The sequence below is a fragment of the Nansenia antarctica genome, assembly GCF_963989245.1.
Source record: "Nansenia antarctica genome assembly, chromosome: 2".
Classification (NCBI taxonomy): domain Eukaryota; kingdom Metazoa; phylum Chordata; class Actinopteri; order Argentiniformes; family Microstomatidae; genus Nansenia; species Nansenia antarctica.
The window spans coordinates 40932134-40953770 of NC_137675.1; positions in this window are offsets into that span (position 1 = coordinate 40932134).

Sequence of the window (21637 nt, forward strand, 5' to 3'; positions counted from 1 at the left end):
GTCTTTGTTAACACAGCTGCTTGTTAAAGTTAAAAACACAGTAGCTTGTCTATGTTAGTAACACAGTAGCTTGTCAATGTTAACACAGGTGCTTGTTTTTGTTAATAACACAGTAGCTTGTCTATGTTAGTAACAAAGTAGCTTGTCATTGTTAACACAGGTGCTTGTAGTAACACAGTAGCTTGTCTACGTTAACACAGGTGCTTGTTTATGTTAGTAACACAGTAGATTGTCTATATTAGTAACACAGTAGCTTGTCTATATTAACACAGGTGCTTGTTTATGTTAGTAACACAGTAGCTTGTCCACTGAAAACGAAACGTTGATAACTTTTGAGCAAAAGGCTGCACACACTTAATTCAAGTTGCTCTGATTGTCATTTAGAGTTACATTATAGGAGCATTCAGCAACAAGTCAAAATGTGCTCCAGAAAGGCAGAAAACAACACTTTGATATAACTTGAGAACGAATGCAAAAAACAGTCCACTCTCAGAACAGGCTGCTTGGACACTTTCAGAACAGCTCTGTTAATGACTGAAATCAGCTCTTTAAGAGATTGTCAAAAGAGACTCTGAAAACGAAACATTGATAACTTTTGAGCAAAAGGCTGCAAACACGTAATTCAACATACTCTGATTGTCATTTAGAGATACATTATAGGAGCATTCAACAACAAGTCAAAATGTGCTCCAGAAAGGCAGAAAACAACACTTTGATAGTTTGATATGACTTGAGAACGAATGCAAAAAAACAGTCCACTCTCAGAACAGGCCGCTTGGACACTTTCAGAACAGCTCTGTTAATGGCTGAAAACAGCTCTCGAAGAGATTGTCAAAAGAGACTCTGAAAACGAAACGTTGATAACTTTTGAGCAAAAGGCTGCACAAACGTAATTCAAGTTGCTCTGATTGTCATTTAGAGTTACATTATAGGAGCATTCAACAACAAGACAAAATGTGCTCCAGAAAGGCAGTAACACAGTAGCTTGTCAATATTAGTAACACAGTAGCATGTCTATGTTAACACAGGTGCTTGTTTATGTTAGTAACACAGTAGCTTGTCCATGTAAACACAGGTGCTTGTTTCTGTTAATAACACAGTAGCTTGTCTATGTTAACACAGTAGCTTGTCTATGTTAGTAACACAGTAACTTGTCTTTGTTAGTAACACAGTAGCGTGTCTATGTTAACACAGGTGCTTGTTTATGTTAGTAACACAGTAGCTTGTCTATGTTAACACAGTAGCTTGTTTATGTTAATAACACAGTAGCTTGTCTATGTTAGTAACACAGTAGCTTGTCTTTGTTAACACAGCTGCTTGTTAAAGTTAATAACACAGTAGCTTGTCTATGTTAGTAACACAGTAGCTTGTCATTGTTAACACAGGTGCTTGTTTATGTTAGTAACACAGTAGCTTGTCCATGTAAACACAGGTGCTTGTTTCTGTTAATAACACAGTAGCTTGTCTATGTTAACACAGTAGCTTGTCCATGTAAACACAGGTGCTTGTTTCTGTTAATAACACAGTAGCTTGTCTATGTTAACACAGTAGCTTGTTTATGTTAATAACACAGTAGCTTGTCTATGTTAACAATCTCTTAAAGAGCTGGTTTCAGTCATTAACATAGCTGTTCTGAAAGTGTGTAAGCGGCCTGTTCTTAGAGTGGACTGTTTTTTGCATTCGTTCTCAAGTTATATCAAAGTGTTGTTTTCTGCCTTTCTGGAGCACATTTTGACTTGTTGTTGAATGCTCCTATAATGTAACTCTAAATGACAATCAGAGTATCTTGAATTACGTGTGTGCAGCCTTTTGCTCAAAAGTTATCAACGTTTCGTTTTCAGAGTCTCTTTTGACAATCTCTTAAAGAGCTGGTTTCAGTCATTAACAGAGCTGTTCTGAAAGTGTCCAAACGGCCTGTTCTGAGAGTGGACTGTTTTTTTTATTCGTTCTCAAGTTATATCAAAGTGTTGTTTTCTGCCTTTCTGGAGCACATTTTGACTTGTTGTTGAATGCTCCTATAATGTAACTCTAAATGACAATCAGAGCAACTTGAATAACGTGTGTGCAGCCTTTTGCTCAAAAGTTATCAACGTTTCGTTTTCAGAGTCTCTTTTGACAATCTCTTAAAGAGCTGGTTTCAGTCATTAACAGAGCTGTTCTGAAAGTGTCCAAGCGGCCTGTTCTGAGAGTGGACTGTTTTTTTTATTCGTTCTCAAGTTATATCAAAGTGTTGTTTTCTGCCTTTCTGGAGCACATTTTGACTTGTTGTTGAATGCTCCTATAATGTAACTCTAAATGACAATCAGAGTATCTTGAATTACGTGTGTGCAGCCTTTTGCTCAAAAGTTATCAACGTTTCGTTTCAGAGTCTCTTTTGACAATCTCTTAAAGAGCTGGTTTCAGTCATTAACATAGCTGTTTTGAAAGTGTGTAAGCGGCCTGTTCTGAGAGTGGACTGTTTTTTGCATTCGTTCTCAAGTTATATCCAAGTGTTGTTTTCTGCCTTTCTGGAGCACATTTTGACTTGTTGTTGAATGCTCCTATAATGTAACTATAAATGACAATCAGAGTATCTTGAATTACGTGTGTGCAGCCTTTTGCTCAAAAGTTATCAACGTTTCGTTTTCAGAGTCTCTTTTGACAATCTCTTAAAGAGCTGGTTTCAGTCATTAACAGAGCTGTTCTGAAAGTGTCCAAGCGGCCTGTTCTGAGAGTGGACAGTTTTTTTTATTCGTTCTCAAGTTATATCAAAGTGTTGTTTTCTGCCTTTCTGGAGCACATTTTGACTTGTTGTTGAATGCTCCTATAATGTAACTCTAAATGACAATCAGAGCAACTTGAATAACGTGGGTGCAGCCTTTTGCTCAAAAGTTATCAACGTTTCGTTTCAGAGTCTCTTTTGACAATCTCTTAAAGAGCTGGTTTCAGTCATTAACAGAGCTGTTCTGAAAGTGTCCAAGCGGCTTTTATCTGAGAGTGGACTGTTTTTTTATTCGTTCTCAAGTTATATCAAAGTGTTGTTTACTGCCTTTCTGGAGCACATTTTGACTTGTTGTTGAATGCTCCTATAATGTAACTCTAAATGACAATCAGAGTATCTTGAATTACGTGTGTGCAGCCTTTTGCTCAAAAGTTATCAACGTTTCGTTTTCAGAGTCTCTTTTGACAATCTCTTAAAGAGCTGGTTTCAGTCATTAACAGAGCTGTTCTGAAAGTGTCCAAGCGGTCTGTTCTGAGAGTGAACTGTTTTTTGCATTCGTTCTCAAGTTATATCAAAGTGTTGTTTTCTGCCTTTCTGGAGCACATTTTGACTTGTTGTTGAATGCTCCTATAATGTAACTCTAAATGACAATCAGAGTATCTTGAATTACGTGTGTGCAGCCTTTTGCTCAAAAGTTATCAACGTTTCGTTTTCAGAGTCTCTTTTGACAATCTCTTAAATAGCTGGTTTCAGTCATTAACAGAGCTGTTCTGAAAGTGTCCAAGCGGCCTGTTCTGAGAGTGGACTGTTTTTTTTATTCGTTCTCAAGTTATATCAAAGTGTTGTTTTCTGCCTTTCTGGAGCACATTTTGACTTGTTGTTGAATGCTCCTATAATGTAACTCTAAATGACAATCAGAGCAACTTGAATAACGTGTGTGCAGCCTTTTGCTCAAAAGTTATCAACGTTTCGTTTTCAGAGTCTCTTTTGACAATCTCTTAAAGAGCTGGTTTCAGTCATTAACAGAGCTGTTCTGAAAGTGTCCAAGCGGCCTGTTCTGAGAGTGGACTGTTTTTTTTATTCGTTCTCAAGTTATATCAAAGTGTTGTTTTCTGCCTTTCTGGAGCACATTTTGACTTGTTGTTGAATGCTCCTATAATGTAACTCTAAAGGACAATCAGAGTATCTTGAATTACGTGTGTGCAGCCTTTTGCTCAAAAGTTATCAACGTTTCGTTTCAGAGTCTCTTTTGACAATCTCTTAAAGAGCTGGTTTCAGTCATTAACATAGCTGTTTTGAAAGTGTGTAAGCGGCCTGTTCTGAGAGTGGACTGTTTTTTGCATTCGTTCTCAAGTTATATCAAAGTGTTGTTTTCTGCCTTTCTGGAGCACATTTTGACTTGTTGTTGAATGCTCCTATAATGTAACTATAAATGACAATCAGAGTATCTTGAATTACGTGTGTGCAGCCTTTTGCTCAAAAGTTATCAACGTTTCGTTTTCAGAGTCTCTTTTGACAATCTCTTAAAGAGCTGGTTTCAGTCATTAACAGAGCTGTTCTGAAAGTGTCCAAGCGGCCTGTTCTGAGAGTGGACTGTTTTTTTTATTCGTTCTCAAGTTATATCAAAGTGTTGTTTTCTGCCTTTCTTGAGCACATTTTGACTTGTTGAATGCTCCTATAATGTAACTCTAAATGACAATCAGAGCAACTTGAATAACGTGTGTGCAGCCTTTTGCTCAAAAGTTATCAGCGTTTCGTTTTCAGAGTCTCTTTTGACAATCTCTTAAAGAGCTGGTTTCAGTCATTAACAGAGCTGTTCTGAAAGTGTCCAAGCGGCCTGTTCTGAGAGTGGACTGTTTTTTGCATTCGTTCTCAAGTTATATCAAAGTGTTGTTTTCTGCCTTTCTGGAGCACATTTTGACTTGTTGTTGAATGCTCCTATAATGTAACTATAAATGACAATCAGAGTATCTTGAATTACGTGTGTGCAGCCTTTTGCTCAAAAGTTATCAACGTTTTGTTTTCAGAGTCTCTTTTGACAATCTCTTAAAGAGCTGGTTTCAGTCATTAACAGAGCTGTTCTGAAAGTGTCCAAACGGCCTGTTCTGAGAGTGGACTGTTTTTTTTATTCGTTCTCAAGTTATATCAAAGTGTTGTTTTCTGCCTTTCTGGAGCACATTTTGACTTGTTGTTGAATGCTCCTATAATGTAACTCTAAATGACAATCAGAGTATCTTGAATTACGTGTGTGCAGCCTTTTGCTCAAAAGTTATCAACGTTTCGTTTCACAGTCTCTTTTGACAATCTCTTAAAGAGCTGGTTTCAGTCATTAACATAGCTGTTCTGAAAGTGTGTAAGCGGCCTGTTCTGAGAGTGGACTGTTTTTTGCATTCGTTCTCAAGTTATATCAAAGTGTTGTTTTCTGCCTTTCTGGAGCACATTTTGACTTGTTGTTGAATGCTCCTATAATGTAACTATAAATGACAATCAGAGTATCTTGAATTACGTGTGTGCAGCCTTTTGCTCAAAAGTTATCAACGTTTCGTTTTCAGAGTCTCTTTTGACAATCTCTTAAAGAGCTGGTTTCAGTCATTAACAGAGCTGTTCTGAAAGTGTCCAAGCGGCCTGTTCTGAGAGTGGACTGTTTTTTTTGTTCGTTCTCAAGTTATATCAAAGTGTTGTTTTCTGCCTTTCTGGAGCACATTTTGACTTGTTGTTGAATGCTCCTATAATGTAACAGTAAATGACAATCAGAGTATCTTGAATTACGTGTGTGCAGCCTTTTGCTCAAAAGTTATCAACGTTTCGTTTTCAGAGTCTCTTTTGACAATCTCTTAAAGAGCTGGTTTCAGTCATTAACAGAGCTGTTCTGAAAGTGTCCAAGCGGCCTGTTCTGAGAGTGGACAGTTTTTTTTATTCGTTCTCAAGTTATATCAAAGTGTTGTTTTCTGCCTTTCTGGAGCACATTTTGACTTGTTGTTGAATGCTCCTATAATGTAACTCTAAATGACAATCAGAGCAACTTGAATAACGTGGGTGCAGCCTTTTGCTCAAAAGTTATCAACGTTTCGTTTTCAGAGTCTCTTTTGACAATCTCTTAAAGAGCTGGTTTCAGTCATTACCAGAGCTGTTCTGAAAGTGTCCAAGCGGCCTGTTCTGAGAGTGGACTGTTTTTTTTATTCGTTCTCAAGTTATATCAAAGTGTTGTTTTCTGCCTTTCTGGAGCACATTTTGACTTGTTGTTGAATGCTCCTATAATGTAACAGTAAATGACAATCAGAGTATCTTGAATTACGTGTGTGCAGCCTTTTGCTCAAAAGTTATCAACGTTTCGTTTCAGAGTCTCTTTTGACAATCTCTTAAAGAGCTGGTTTCAGTCATTAACAGAGCTGTTCTGAAAGTGTCCAAGCGGCCTTTATCTGAGAGTGGACTGTTTTTTTATTCGTTCTCAAGTTATATCAAAGTGTTGTTTACTGCCTTTCTGGAGCACATTTTGACTTGTTGTTGAATGCTCCTATAATGTAACTCTAAATGACAATCAGAGTATCTTGAATTACGTGTGTGCAGCCTTTTGCTCAAAAGTTATCAACGTTTCGTTTTCAGAGTCTCTTTTGACAATCTCTTAAAGAGCTGGTTTCAGTCATTAACAGAGCTGTTCTGAAAGTGTCCAAGCGGTCTGTTCTGAGAGTGAACTGTTTTTTGCATTCGTTCTCAAGTTATATCAAAGTGTTGTTTTCTGCCTTTCTGGAGCACATTTTGACTTGTTGTTGAATGCTCCTATAATGTAACTCTAAATGACAATCAGAGTATCTTGAATTACGTGTGTGCAGCCTTTTGCTCAAAAGTTATCAACGTTTCGTTTTCAGAGTCTCTTTTGACAATCTCTTAAATAGCTGGTTTCAGTCATTAACAGAGCTGTTCTGAAAGTGTCCAAGCGGCCTGTTCTGAGAGTGGACTGTTTTTTGCATTCGTTCTCAAGTTATATCAAAGTGTTGTTTTCTGCCTTTCTCGAGCACATTTTGACTTGTTGTTGAATGCTCCTATAATATAACTCTAAATGACAATCAGATCAACTTGAATTACGTGTGTGCAGCCTTTTGCTCAAAAGTTATCAACGTTTCGTTTTCAGAGTCTCTTTTGACAATCTCTTAAAGAGCTGGTTTCAGTCATTAACAGAGCTGTTCTGAAAGTGTCCAAGCGGCCTGTTCTGAGAGTGGACTGTTTTTTTTATTCGTTCTCAAGTTATATCAAAGTGTTGTTTTCTGCCTTTCTGGAGCACATTTTGACTTATTGTTGAATGCTCCTATAATGTAACTATAAATGACAATCAGAGTATCTTGAATTACGTGTGTGCAGCCTTTTGCTCAAAAGTTATCAACGTTTCGTTTCAGAGTCTCTTTTGACAATCTCTTAAAGAGCTGGTTTCAGTCATTAACAGAGCTGTTCTGAAAGTGTCCAAGCGGCCTTTATCTGAGAGTGGACTGTTTTTTTATTCGTTCTCAAGTTATATCAAAGTGTTGTTTACTGCCTTTCTGGAGCACATTTTGACTTGTTGTTGAATGCTCCTATAATGTAACTCTAAATGACAATCAGAGTATCTTGAATTACGTGTGTGCAGCCTTTTGCTCAAAAGTTATCAACGTTTCGTTTTCAGAGTCTCTTTTGACAATCTCTTAAAGAGCTGGTTTCAGTCATTAACAGAGCTGTTCTGAAAGTGTCCAAGCGGTCTGTTCTGAGAGTGAACTGTTTTTTGCATTCGTTCTCAAGTTATATCAAAGTGTTGTTTACTGCCTTTCTGGAGCACATTTTGACTTGTTGTTGAATGCTCCTATAATGTAACTCTAAATGACAATCAGAGTATCTTGAATTACGTGTGTGCAGCCTTTTGCTCAAAAGTTATCAACGTTTCGTTTTCAGAGTCTCTTTTGACAATCTCTTAAAGAGCTGGTTTCAGTCATTAACAGAGCTGTTCTGAAAGTGTCCAAGAGGCCTGTTCTGAGAGTGGACTGTTTTTTTTGTTCGTTCTCAAGTTATATCAAAGTGTTGTTTTCTGCCTTTCTGGAGCACATTTTGACTTGTTGTTGAATGCTCCTATAATGTAACAGTAAATGACAATCAGAGTATCTTGAATTACGTGTGTGCAGCCTTTTGCTCAAAAGTTATCAACGTTTCGTTTTCAGAGTCTCTTTTGACAATCTCTTAAAGAGCTGGTTTCAGTCATTAACAGAGCTGTTCTGAAAGTGTCCAAGCGGCCTGTTCTGAGAGTGGACTGTTTTTTTTATTCGTTCTCAAGTTATATCAAAGTGTTGTTTTCTGCCTTTCTGGAGCACATTTTGACTTGTTGTTGAATGCTCCTATAATGTAACTCTAAATGACAATCAGAGTATCTTGAATTACGTGTGTGCAGCCTTTTGCTCAAAAGTTATCAACGTTTCGTTTTCAGAGTCTCTTTTGACAATCTCTTAAAGAGCTGGTTTCAGTCATTAACATAGCTGTTCTGAAAGTGTGTAAGCGGCCTGTTCTGAGAGTGGACTGTTTTTTGCATTCGTTCTCAAGTTATATCAAAGTGTTGTTTTCTGCCTTTCTGGAGCACATTTTGACTTGTTGTTGAATGCTCCTATAATGTAACTATAAATGACAATCAGAGTATCTTGAATTACGTGTGTGCAGCCTTTTGCTCAAAAGTTATCAACGTTTTGTTTTCAGAGTCTCTTTTGACAATCTCTTAAAGAGCTGGTTTCAGTCATTAACAGAGCTGTTCTGAAAGTGTCCAAACGGCCTGTTCTGAGAGTGGACTGTTTTTTTTATTCGTTCTCAAGTTATACCAAAGTGTTGTTTTCTGCCTTTCTGGAGCACATTTTGACTTGTTGTTGAATGCTCCTATAATGTAACTCTAAATGACAATCAGAGTATCTTGAATTACGTGTGTGCAGCCTTTTGCTCAAAAGTTATCAACGTTTCGTTTCAGAGTCTCTTTTGACAATCTCTTAAAGAGCTGGTTTCAGTCATTAACATAGCTGTTCTGAAAGTGTGTAAGTGGCCTGTTCTGAGAGTGGACTGTTTTTTTTATTCGTTCTCAAGTTATATCAAAGTGTTGTTTTCTGCCTTTCTGGAGCACATTTTGACTTGTTGTTGAATGCTCCTATAATGTAACTCTAAATGACAATCAGAGTATCTTGAATTACGTGTGTGCAGCCTTTTGCTCAAAAGTTATCAACGTTTCGTTTCACAGTCTCTTTTGACAATCTCTTAAAGAGCTGGTTTCAGTCATTAACATAGCTGTTCTGAAAGTGTGTAAATGGCCTGTTCTGAGAGTGGACTGTTTTTTGCATTCGTTCTCAAGTTATATCAAAGTGTTGTTTTCTGCCTTTCTGGAGCACATTTCGACTTGTTGTTGAATGCTCCTATAATGTAACTATAAATGACAATCAGAGTATCTTGAATTACGTGTGTGCAGCCTTTTGCTCAAAAGTTATCAACGTTTCGTTTTCAGAGTCTCTTTTGACAATCTCTTAAAGAGCTGGTTTCAGTCATTAACAGAGCTGTTCTGAAAGTGTCCAAGCGGCCTGTTCTGAGAGTGGACTGTTTTTTTTATTCGTTCTCAAGTTATATCAAAGTGTTGTTTTCTGCCTTTCTGGAGCACATTTTGACTTGTTGTTGAATGCTCCTATAATGTAACTCTAAATGACAATCAGAGTATCTTGAATTACGTGTGTGCAGCCTTTTGCTCAAAAGTTATCAACGTTTCGTTTTCAGAGTCTCTTTTGACAATCTCTTAAAGAGCTGGTTTCAGTCATTAACATAGCTGTTCTGAAAGTGTGTAAGCGGCCTGTTCTGAGAGTGGACTGTTTTTTGCATTCGTTCTCAAGTTATATCAAAGTGTTGTTTTCTGCCTTTCTGGAGCACATTTTGACTTGTTGTTGAATGCTCCTATAATGTAACTATAAATGACAATCAGAGTATCTTGAATTACGTGTGTGCAGCCTTTTGCTCAAAAGTTATCAACGTTTTGTTTTCAGAGTCTCTTTTGACAATCTCTTAAAGAGCTGGTTTCAGTCATTAACAGAGCTGTTCTGAAAGTGTCCAAACGGCCTGTTCTGAGAGTGGACTGTTTTTTTTATTCGTTCTCAAGTTATACCAAAGTGTTGTTTTCTGCCTTTCTGGAGCACATTTTGACTTGTTGTTGAATGCTCCTATAATGTAACTCTAAATGACAATCAGAGTATCTTGAATTACGTGTGTGCAGCCTTTTGCTCAAAAGTTATCAACGTTTCGTTTCAGAGTCTCTTTTGACAATCTCTTAAAGAGCTGGTTTCAGTCATTAACATAGCTGTTCTGAAAGTGTGTAAGTGGCCTGTTCTGAGAGTGGACTGTTTTTTTTATTCGTTCTCAAGTTATATCAAAGTGTTGTTTTCTGCCTTTCTGGAGCACATTTTGACTTGTTGTTGAATGCTCCTATAATGTAACTCTAAATGACAATCAGAGTATCTTGAATTACGTGTGTGCAGCCTTTTGCTCAAAAGTTATCAACGTTTCGTTTCACAGTCTCTTTTGACAATCTCTTAAAGAGCTGGTTTCAGTCATTAACATAGCTGTTCTGAAAGTGTGTAAATGGCCTGTTCTGAGAGTGGACTGTTTTTTGCATTCGTTCTCAAGTTATATCAAAGTGTTGTTTTCTGCCTTTCTGGAGCACATTTCGACTTGTTGTTGAATGCTCCTATAATGTAACTATAAATGACAATCAGAGTATCTTGAATTACGTGTGTGCAGCCTTTTGCTCAAAAGTTATCAACGTTTCGTTTTCAGAGTCTCTTTTGACAATCTCTTAAAGAGCTGGTTTCAGTCATTAACAGAGCTGTTCTGAAAGTGTCCAAGCGGCCTGTTCTGAGAGTGGACTGTTTTTTTTGTTCGTTCTCAAGTTATATCAAAGTGTTGTTTTCTGCCTTTCTGGAGCACATTTTGACTTGTTGTTGAATGCTCCTATAATGTAACAGTAAATGACAATCAGAGTATCTTGAATTACGTGTGTGCAGCCTTTTGCTCAAAAGTTATCAACGTTTCGTTTTCAGATTCTCTTTTGACAATCTCTTAAAGAGCTGGTTTCAGTCATTAACAGAGCTGTTCTGAAAGTGTCCAAGCGGCCTGTTCTGAGAGTGGACAGTTTTTTTTATTCGTTCTCAAGTTATATCAAAGTGTTGTTTTCTGCCTTTCTGGAGCACATTTTGACTTGTTGTTGAATGCTCCTATAATGTAACTCTAAATGACAATCAGAGCAACTTGAATAACGTGGGTGCAGCCTTTTGCTCAAAAGTTATCAACGTTTCGTTTTCAGAGTCTCTTTTGACAATCTCTTAAAGAGCTGGTTTCAGTCATTACCAGAGCTGTTCTGAAAGTGTCCAAGCGGCCTGTTCTGAGAGTGGACTGTTTTTTTAATTCGTTCTCAAGTTATATCAAAGTGTTGTTTTCTGCCTTTCTGGAGCACATTTTGACTTGTTGTTGAATGCTCCTATAATGTAACAGTAAATGACAATCAGAGTATCTTGAATTACGTGTGTGCAGCCTTTTGCTCAAAAGTTATCAACGTTTCGTTTCAGAGTCTCTTTTGACAATCTCTTAAAGAGCTGGTTTCAGTCATTAACAGAGCTGTTCTGAAAGTGTCCAAGCGGCCTTTATCTGAGAGTGGACTGTTTTTTTATTCGTTCTCAAGTTATATCAAAGTGTTGTTTACTGCCTTTCTGGAGCACATTTTGACTTGTTGTTGAATGCTCCTATAATGTAACTCTAAATGACAATCAGAGTATCTTGAATTACGTGTGTGCAGCCTTTTGCTCAAAAGTTATCAACGTTTCGTTTTCAGAGTCTCTTTTGACAATCTCTTAAAGAGCTGGTTTCAGTCATTAACAGAGCTGTTCTGAAAGTGTCCAAGCGGTCTGTTCTGAGAGTGAACTGTTTTTTGCATTCGTTCTCAAGTTATATCAAAGTGTTGTTTTCTGCCTTTCTGGAGCACATTTTGACTTGTTGTTGAATGCTCCTATAATGTAACTCTAAATGACAATCAGAGTATCTTGAATTACGTGTGTGCAGCCTTTTGCTCAAAAGTTATCAACGTTTCGTTTTCAGAGTCTCTTTTGACAATCTCTTAAATAGCTGGTTTCAGTCATTAACAGAGCTGTTCTGAAAGTGTCCAAGCGGCCTGTTCTGAGAGTGGACTGTTTTTTGCATTCGTTCTCAAGTTATATCAAAGTGTTGTTTTCTGCCTTTCTCGAGCACATTTTGACTTGTTGTTGAATGCTCCTATAATATAACTCTAAATGACAATCAGATCAACTTGAATTACGTGTGTGCAGCCTTTTGCTCAAAAGTTATCAACGTTTCGTTTTCAGAGTCTCTTTTGACAATCTCTTAAAGAGCTGGTTTCAGTCATTAACAGAGCTGTTCTGAAAGTGTCCAAGCGGCCTGTTCTGAGAGTGGACTGTTTTTTTTATTCGTTCTCAAGTTATATCAAAGTGTTGTTTTCTGCCTTTCTGGAGCACATTTTGACTTATTGTTGAATGCTCCTATAATGTAACTATAAATGACAATCAGAGTATCTTGAATTACGTGTGTGCAGCCTTTTGCTCAAAAGTTATCAACGTTTCGTTTCAGAGTCTCTTTTGACAATCTCTTAAAGAGCTGGTTTCAGTCATTAACAGAGCTGTTCTGAAAGTGTCCAAGCGGCCTTTATCTGAGAGTGGACTGTTTTTTTATTCGTTCTCAAGTTATATCAAAGTGTTGTTTACTGCCTTTCTGGAGCACATTTTGACTTGTTGTTGAATGCTCCTATAATGTAACTCTAAATGACAATCAGAGTATCTTGAATTACGTGTGTGCAGCCTTTTGCTCAAAAGTTATCAACGTTTCGTTTTCAGAGTCTCTTTTGACAATCTCTTAAAGAGCTGGTTTCAGTCATTAACAGAGCTGTTCTGAAAGTGTCCAAGCGGTCTGTTCTGAGAGTGAACTGTTTTTTGCATTCGTTCTCAAGTTATATCAAAGTGTTGTTTACTGCCTTTCTGGAGCACATTTTGACTTGTTGTTGAATGCTCCTATAATGTAACTCTAAATGACAATCAGAGTATCTTGAATTACGTGTGTGCAGCCTTTTGCTCAAAAGTTATCAACGTTTCGTTTTCAGAGTCTCTTTTGACAATCTCTTAAAGAGCTGGTTTCAGTCATTAACAGAGCTGTTCTGAAAGTGTCCAAGCGGCCTGTTCTGAGAGTGGACTGTTTTTTTTATTCGTTCTCAAGTTATATCAAAGTGTTGTTTTCTGCCTTTCTTGAGCACATTTTGACTTGTTGTTGAATGCTCCTATAATGTAACTCTAAATGACAATCAGAGTATCTTGAATTACGTGTGTGCAGCCTTTTGCTCAAAAGTTATCAACGTTTCGTTTTCAGAGTCTCTTTTGACAATCTCTTAAAGAGCTGGTTTCAGTCATTAACAGAGCTGTTCTGAAAGTGTCCAAGCGGCCTGTTCTGAGAGTGGACTGTTTTTTTTGTTCGTTCTCAAGTTATATCAAAGTGTTGTTTTCTGCCTTTCTGGAGCACATTTTGACTTGTTGTTGAATGCTCCTATAATGTAACAGTAAATGACAATCAGAGTATCTTGAATTACGTGTGTGCAGCCTTTTGCTCAAAAGTTATCAACGTTTCGTTTTCAGAGTCTCTTTTGACAATCTCTTAAAGAGCTGGTTTCAGTCATTAACAGAGCTGTTCTGAAAGTGTCCAAGCGGCCTGTTCTGAGAGTGGACTGTTTTTTTTATTCGTTCTCAAGTTATATCAAAGTGTTGTTTTCTGCCTTTCTGGAGCACATTTTGACTTGTTGTTGAATGCTCCTATAATGTAACTCTAAATGACAATCAGAGTATCTTGAATTACGTGTGTGCAGCCTTTTGCTCAAACGTTATCAACGTTTCGTTTTCAGAGTCTCTTTTGACAATCTCTTAAAGAGCTGGTTTCAGTCATTAACATAGCTGTTCTGAAAGTGTGTAAGCGGCCTGTTCTGAGAGTGGACTGTTTTTTGCATTCGTTCTCAAGTTATATCAAAGTGTTGTTTTCTGCCTTTCTGGAGCACATTTTGACTTGTTGTTGAATGCTCCTATAATGTAACTATAAATGACAATCAGAGTATCTTGAATTACGTGTGTGCAGCCTTTTGCTCAAAAGTTATCAACGTTTTGTTTTCAGAGTCTCTTTTGACAATCTCTTAAAGAGCTGGTTTCAGTCATTAACAGAGCTGTTCTGAAAGTGTCCAAACGGCCTGTTCTGAGAGAGGACTGTTTTTTTTATTCGTTCTCAAGTTATACCAAAGTGTTGTTTTCTGCCTTTCTGGAGCACATTTTGACTTGTTGTTGAATGCTCCTATAATGTAACTCTAAATGACAATCAGAGTATCTTGAATTACGTGTGTGCAGCCTTTTGCTCAAAAGTTATCAACGTTTCGTTTCAGAGTCTCTTTTGACAATCTCTTAAAGAGCTGGTTTCAGTCATTAACATAGCTGTTCTGAAAGTGTGTAAGTGGCCTGTTCTGAGAGTGGACTGTTTTTTTTATTCGTTCTCAAGTTATATCAAAGTGTTGTTTTCTGCCTTTCTGGAGCACATTTTGACTTGTTGTTGAATGCTCCTATAATGTAACTCTAAATGACAATCAGAGTATCTTGAATTACGTGTGTGCAGCCTTTTGCTCAAAAGTTATCAACGTTTCGTTTCACAGTCTCTTTTGACAATCTCTTAAAGAGCTGGTTTCAGTCATTAACATAGCTGTTCTGAAAGTGTGTAAATGGCCTGTTCTGAGAGTGGACTGTTTTTTGCATTCGTTCTCAAGTTATATCAAAGTGTTGTTTTCTGCCTTTCTGGAGCACATTTCGACTTGTTGTTGAATGCTCCTATAATGTAACTATAAATGACAATCAGAGTATCTTGAATTACGTGTGTGCAGCCTTTTGCTCAAAAGTTATCAACGTTTCGTTTTCAGAGTCTCTTTTGACAATCTCTTAAAGAGCTGGTTTCAGTCATTAACAGAGCTGTTCTGAAAGTGTCCAAGCGGCCTGTTCTGAGAGTGGACTGTTTTTTTTGTTCGTTCTCAAGTTATATCAAAGTGTTGTTTTCTGCCTTTCTGGAGCACATTTTGACTTGTTGTTGAATGCTCCTATAATGTAACAGTAAATGACAATCAGAGTATCTTGAATTACGTGTGTGCAGCCTTTTGCTCAAAAGTTATCAACGTTTCGTTTTCAGATTCTCTTTTGACAATCTCTTAAAGAGCTGGTTTCAGTCATTAACAGAGCTGTTCTGAAAGTGTCCAAGCGGCCTGTTCTGAGAGTGGACAGTTTTTTTTATTCGTTCTCAAGTTATATCAAAGTGTTGTTTTCTGCCTTTCTGGAGCACATTTTGACTTGTTGTTGAATGCTCCTATAATGTAACTCTAAATGACAATCAGAGCAACTTGAATAACGTGGGTGCAGCCTTTTGCTCAAAAGTTATCAACGTTTCGTTTTCAGAGTCTCTTTTGACAATCTCTTAAAGAGCTGGTTTCAGTCATTACCAGAGCTGTTCTGAAAGTGTCCAAGCGGCCTGTTCTGAGAGTGGACTGTTTTTTTTATTCGTTCTCAAGTTATATCAAAGTGTTGTTTTCTGCCTTTCTGGAGCACATTTTGACTTGTTGTTGAATGCTCCTATAATGTAACTCTAAATGACAATCAGAGTATCTTGAATTACGTGTGTGCAGCCTTTTGCTCAAAAGTTATCAACGTTTCGTTTCAGAGTCTCTTTTGACAATCTCTTAAAGAGCTGGTTTCAGTCATTAACATAGCTGTTCTGAAAGTGTGTAAGCGGCCTGTTCTGAGAGTGGACTGTTTTTTGCATTCGTTCTCAAGTTATATCAAAGTGTTGTTTTCTGCCTTTCTGGAGCACATTTTGACTTGTTGTTGAATGCTCCTATAATGTAACTATAAATGACAATCAGAGTATCTTGAATTACGTGTGTGCAGCCTTTTGCTCAAAAGTTATCAACGTTTCGTTTTCAGAGTCTCTTTTGACAATCTCTTAAAGAGCTGGTTTCAGTCATTAACAGAGCTGTTCTGAAAGTGTCCAAGCGGCCTGTTCTGAGAGTGGACTGTTTTTTTTATTCGTTCTCAAGTTATATCAAAGTGTTGTTTTCTGCCTTTCTTGAGCACATTTTGACTTGTTGTTGAATGCTCCTATAATGTAACTCTAAATGACAATCAGAGCAACTTGAATAACGTGTGTGCAGCTTTTTGCTCAAAAGTTATCAGCGTTTCGTTTTCAGAGTCTCTTTTGACAATCTCTTAAAGAGCTGGTTTCAGTCATTAACAGAGCTGTTCTGAAAGTGTCCAAGCGGCCTGTTCTGAGAGTGGACTGTTTTTTGCATTCGTTCTCAAGTTATATCAAAGTGTTGTTTTCTGCCTTTCTCGAGCACATTTTGACTTGTTGTTGAATGCTCCTATAATATAACTCTAAATGACAATCAGATCAACTTGAATTACGTGTGTGCAGCCTTTTGCTCAAAAGTTATCAACGTTTCGTTTTCAGAGTCTCTTTTGACAATCTCTTAAAGAGCTGGTTTCAGTCATTAACATAGCTGTTCTGAAAGTGTGTAAGCGGCCTGTTCTGAGAGTGGACTGTTTTTTGCATTCGTTCTCAAGTTATATCAAAGTGTTGTTTTCTGCCTTTCTGGAGCACATTTTGACTTGTTGTTGAATGCTCCTATAATGTAACTATAAATGACAATCAGAGTATCTTGAATTACGTGTGTGCAGCCTTTTGCTCAAAAGTTATCAACGTTTTGTTTTCAGAGTCTCTTTTGACAATCTCTTAAAGAGCTGGTTTCAGTCATTAACAGAGCTGTTCTGAAAGTGTCCAAGCGGTCTGTTCTGAGAGTGAACTGTTTTTTGCATTCGTTCTCAAGTTATATCAAAGTGTTGTTTACTGCCTTTCTGGAGCACATTTTGACTTGTTGTTGAATGCTCCTATAATGTAACTCTAAATGACAATCAGAGTATCTTGAATTACGTGTGTGCAGCCTTTTGCTCAAAAGTTATCAACGTTTCGTTTTCAGAGTCTCTTTTGACAATCTCTTAAAGAGCTGGTTTCAGTCATTAACAGAGCTGTTCTGAAAGTGTCCAAGCGGCCTGTTCTGAGAGTGGACTGTTTTTTTTATTCGTTCTCAAGTTATATCAAAGTGTTGTTTTCTGCCTTTCTTGAGCACATTTTGACTTGTTGTTGAATGCTCCTATAATGTAACTCTAAATGACAATCAGAGTATCTTGAATTACGTGTGTGCAGCCTTTTGCTCAAAAGTTATCAACGTTTCGTTTTCAGAGTCTCTTTTGACAATCTCTTAAAGAGCTGGTTTCAGTCATTAACAGAGCTGTTCTGAAAGTGTCCAAGCGGCCTGTTCTGAGAGTGGACTGTTTTTTTTGTTCGTTCTCAAGTTATATCAAAGTGTTGTTTTCTGCCTTTCTGGAGCACATTTTGACTTGTTGTTGAATGCTCCTATAATGTAACAGTAAATGACAATCAGAGTATCTTGAATTACGTGTGTGCAGCCTTTTGCTCAAAAGTTATCAACGTTTCGTTTTCAGAGTCTCTTTTGACAATCTCTTAAAGAGCTGGTTTCAGTCATTAACAGAGCTGTTCTGAAAGTGTCCAAGCGGCCTGTTCTGAGAGTGGACTGTTTTTTTTATTCGTTCTCAAGTTATATCAAAGTGTTGTTTTCTGCCTTTCTGGAGCACATTTTGACTTGTTGTTGAATGCTCCTATAATGTAACTCTAAATGACAATCAGAGTATCTTGAATTACGTGTGTGCAGCCTTTTGCTCAAACGTTATCAACGTTTCGTTTTCAGAGTCTCTTTTGACAATCTCTTAAAGAGCTGGTTTCAGTCATTAACATAGCTGTTCTGAAAGTGTGTAAGCGGCCTGTTCTGAGAGTGGACTGTTTTTTGCATTCGTTCTCAAGTTATATCAAAGTGTTGTTTTCTGCCTTTCTGGAGCACATTTTGACTTGTTGTTGAATGCTCCTATAATGTAACTATAAATGACAATCAGAGTATCTTGAATTACGTGTGTGCAGCCTTTTGCTCAAAAGTTATCAACGTTTTGTTTTCAGAGTCTCTTTTGACAATCTCTTAAAGAGCTGGTTTCAGTCATTAACAGAGCTGTTCTGAAAGTGTCCAAACGGCCTGTTCTGAGAGAGGACTGTTTTTTTTATTCGTTCTCAAGTTATACCAAAGTGTTGTTTTCTGCCTTTCTGGAGCACATTTTGACTTGTTGTTGAATGCTCCTATAATGTAACTCTAAATGACAATCAGAGTATCTTGAATTACGTGTGTGCAGCCTTTTGCTCAAAAGTTATCAACGTTTCGTTTCAGAGTCTCTTTTGACAATCTCTTAAAGAGCTGGTTTCAGTCATTAACATAGCTGTTCTGAAAGTGTGTAAGTGGCCTGTTCTGAGAGTGGACTGTTTTTTTTATTCGTTCTCAAGTTATATCAAAGTGTTGTTTTCTGCCTTTCTGGAGCACATTTTGACTTGTTGTTGAATGCTCCTATAATGTAACTCTAAATGACAATCAGAGTATCTTGAATTACGTGTGTGCAGCCTTTTGCTCAAAAGTTATCAACGTTTCGTTTCACAGTCTCTTTTGACAATCTCTTAAAGAGCTGGTTTCAGTCATTAACATAGCTGTTCTGAAAGTGTGTAAATGGCCTGTTCTGAGAGTGGACTGTTTTTTGCATTCGTTCTCAAGTTATATCAAAGTGTTGTTTTCTGCCTTTCTGGAGCACATTTCGACTTGTTGTTGAATGCTCCTATAATGTAACTATAAATGACAATCAGAGTATCTTGAATTACGTGTGTGCAGCCTTTTGCTCAAAAGTTATCAACGTTTCGTTTTCAGAGTCTCTTTTGACAATCTCTTAAAGAGCTGGTTTCAGTCATTAACAGAGCTGTTCTGAAAGTGTCCAAGCGGCCTGTTCTGAGAGTGGACTGTTTTTTTTGTTCGTTCTCAAGTTATATCAAAGTGTTGTTTTCTGCCTTTCTGGAGCACATTTTGACTTGTTGTTGAATGCTCCTATAATGTAACAGTAAATGACAATCAGAGTATCTTGAATTACGTGTGTGCAGCCTTTTGCTCAAAAGTTATCAACGTTTCGTTTTCAGATTCTCTTTTGACAATCTCTTAAAGAGCTGGTTTCAGTCATTAACAGAGCTGTTCTGAAAGTGTCCAAGCGGCCTGTTCTGAGAGTGGACAGTTTTTTTTATTCGTTCTCAAGTTATATCAAAGTGTTGTTTTCTGCCTTTCTGGAGCACATTTTGACTTGTTGTTGAATGCTCCTATAATGTAACTCTAAATGACAATCAGAGCAACTTGAATAACGTGGGTGCAGCCTTTTGCTCAAAAGTTATCAACGTTTCGTTTTCAGAGTCTCTTTTGACAATCTCTTAAAGAGCTGGTTTCAGTCATTACCAGAGCTGTTCTGAAAGTGTCCAAGCGGCCTGTTCTGAGAGTGGACTGTTTTTTTTATTCGTTCTCAAGTTATATCAAAGTGTTGTTTTCTGCCTTTCTGGAGCACATTTTGACTTGTTGTTGAATGCTCCTATAATGTAACTCTAAATGACAATCAGAGTATCTTGAATTACGTGTGTGCAGCCTTTTGCTCAAAAGTTATCAACGTTTCGTTTCAGAGTCTCTTTTGACAATCTCTTAAAGAGCTGGTTTCAGTCATTAACATAGCTGTTCTGAAAGTGTGTAAGCGGCCTGTTCTGAGAGTGGACTGTTTTTTGCATTCGTTCTCAAGTTATATCAAAGTGTTGTTTTCTGCCTTTCTGGAGCACATTTTGACTTGTTGTTGAATGCTCCTATAATGTAACTATAAATGACAATCAGAGTATCTTGAATTACGTGTGTGCAGCCTTTTGCTCAAAAGTTATCAACGTTTCGTTTTCAGAGTCTCTTTTGACAATCTCTTAAAGAGCTGGTTTCAGTCATTAACAGAGCTGTTCTGAAAGTGTCCAAGCGGCCTGTTCTGAGAGTGGACTGTTTTTTTTATTCGTTCTCAAGTTATATCAAAGTGTTGTTTTCTGCCTTTCTTGAGCACATTTTGACTTGTTGTTGAATGCTCCTATAATGTAACTCTAAATGACAATCAGAGCAACTTGAATAACGTGTGTGCAGCTTTTTGCTCAAAAGTTATCAGCGTTTCGTTTTCAGAGTCTCTTTTGACAATCTCTTAAAGAGCTGGTTTCAGTCATTAACAGAGCTGTTCTGAAAGTGTCCAAGCGGCCTGTTCTGAGAGTGGACTGTTTTTTGCATTCGTTCTCAAGTTATATCAAAGTGTTGTTTTCTGCCTTTCTCGAGCACATTTTGACTTGTTGTTGAATGCTCCTATAATATAACTCTAAATGACAATCAGATCAACTTGAATTACGTGTGTGCAGCCTTTTGCTCAAAAGTTATCAACGTTTCGTTTTCAGAGTCTCTTTTGACAATCTCTTAAAGAGCTGGTTTCAGTCATTAACATAGCTGTTCTGAAAGTGTGTAAGCGGCCTGTTCTGAGAGTGGACTGTTTTTTGCATTCGTTCTCAAGTTATATCAAAGTGTTGTTTTCTGCCTTTCTGGAGCACATTTTGACTTGTTGTTGAATGCTCCTATAATGTAACTATAAATGACAATCAGAGTATCTTGAATTACGTGTGTGCAGCCTTTTGCTCAAAAGTTATCAACGTTTTGTTTTCAGAGTCTCTTTTGACAATCTCTTAAAGAGCTGGTTTCAGTCATTAACAGAGCTGTTCTGAAAGTGTCCAAACGGCCTGTTCTGAGAGTGGACTGTTTTTTTTATTCGTTCTCAAGTTATATCAAAGTGTTGTTTTCTGCCTTTCTGGAGCACATTTTGACTTGTTGTTGAATGCTCCTATAATGTAACTCTAAATGACAATCAGAGTATCTTGAATTACGTGTGTGCAGCCTTTTGCTCAAAAGTTATCAACGTTTCGTTTCAGAGTCTCTTTTGACAATCTCTTAAAGAGCTGGTTTCAGTCATTAACATAGCTGTTCTGAAAGTGTGTAAGTGGCCTGTTCTGAGAGTGGACTGTTTTTTTAATTCGTTCTCAAGTTATATCAAAGTGTTGTTTTCTGCCTTTCTGGAGCACATTTGGACTTGTTGTTGAATGCTCCTATAATGTAACTATAAATGACAATCAGAGTATCTTGAATTACGTGTGTGCAGCCTTTTGCTCAAAAGTTATTAATGTTTCGTTTTTCAGAGTCTCTTTTGACAATCTCTTAAAGAGCTGGTTTCAGTCATTAACAGAGCTGTTCTGAAAGTGTCCAAACGGCCTGTTCTGAGAGTGGACTGTTTTTTTTATTCGTTCTCAAGTTATATCAAAGTGTTGTTTTCTGCCTTTCTGGAGCACATTTTGACTTGTTGTTGAATGCTCCTATAATGTAACTCTAAATGACAATCAGAGTATCTTGAATTACGTGTGTGCAGCCTTTTGCTCAAAAGTTATCAACGTTTCGTTTCACAGTCTCTTTTGACAATCTCTTAAAGAGCTGGTTTCAGTCATTAACATAGCTGTTCTGAAAGTGTGTAAGCGGCCTGTTCTGAGAGTGGACTGTTTTTTGCATTCGTTCTCAAGTTATATCAAAGTGTTGTTTTCTGCCTTTCTGGAGCACATTTTGACTTGTTGTTGAATGCTCCTATAATGTAACTATAAATGACAATCAGAGTATCTTGAATTACGTGTGTGCAGCCTTTTGCTCAAAAGTTATCAACGTTTCGTTTTCAGAGTCTCTTTTGACAATCTCTTAAAGAGCTGGTTTCAGTCATTAACATAGCTGTTCTGAAAGTGTGTAAGCGGCCTGTTCTGAGAGTGGACTGT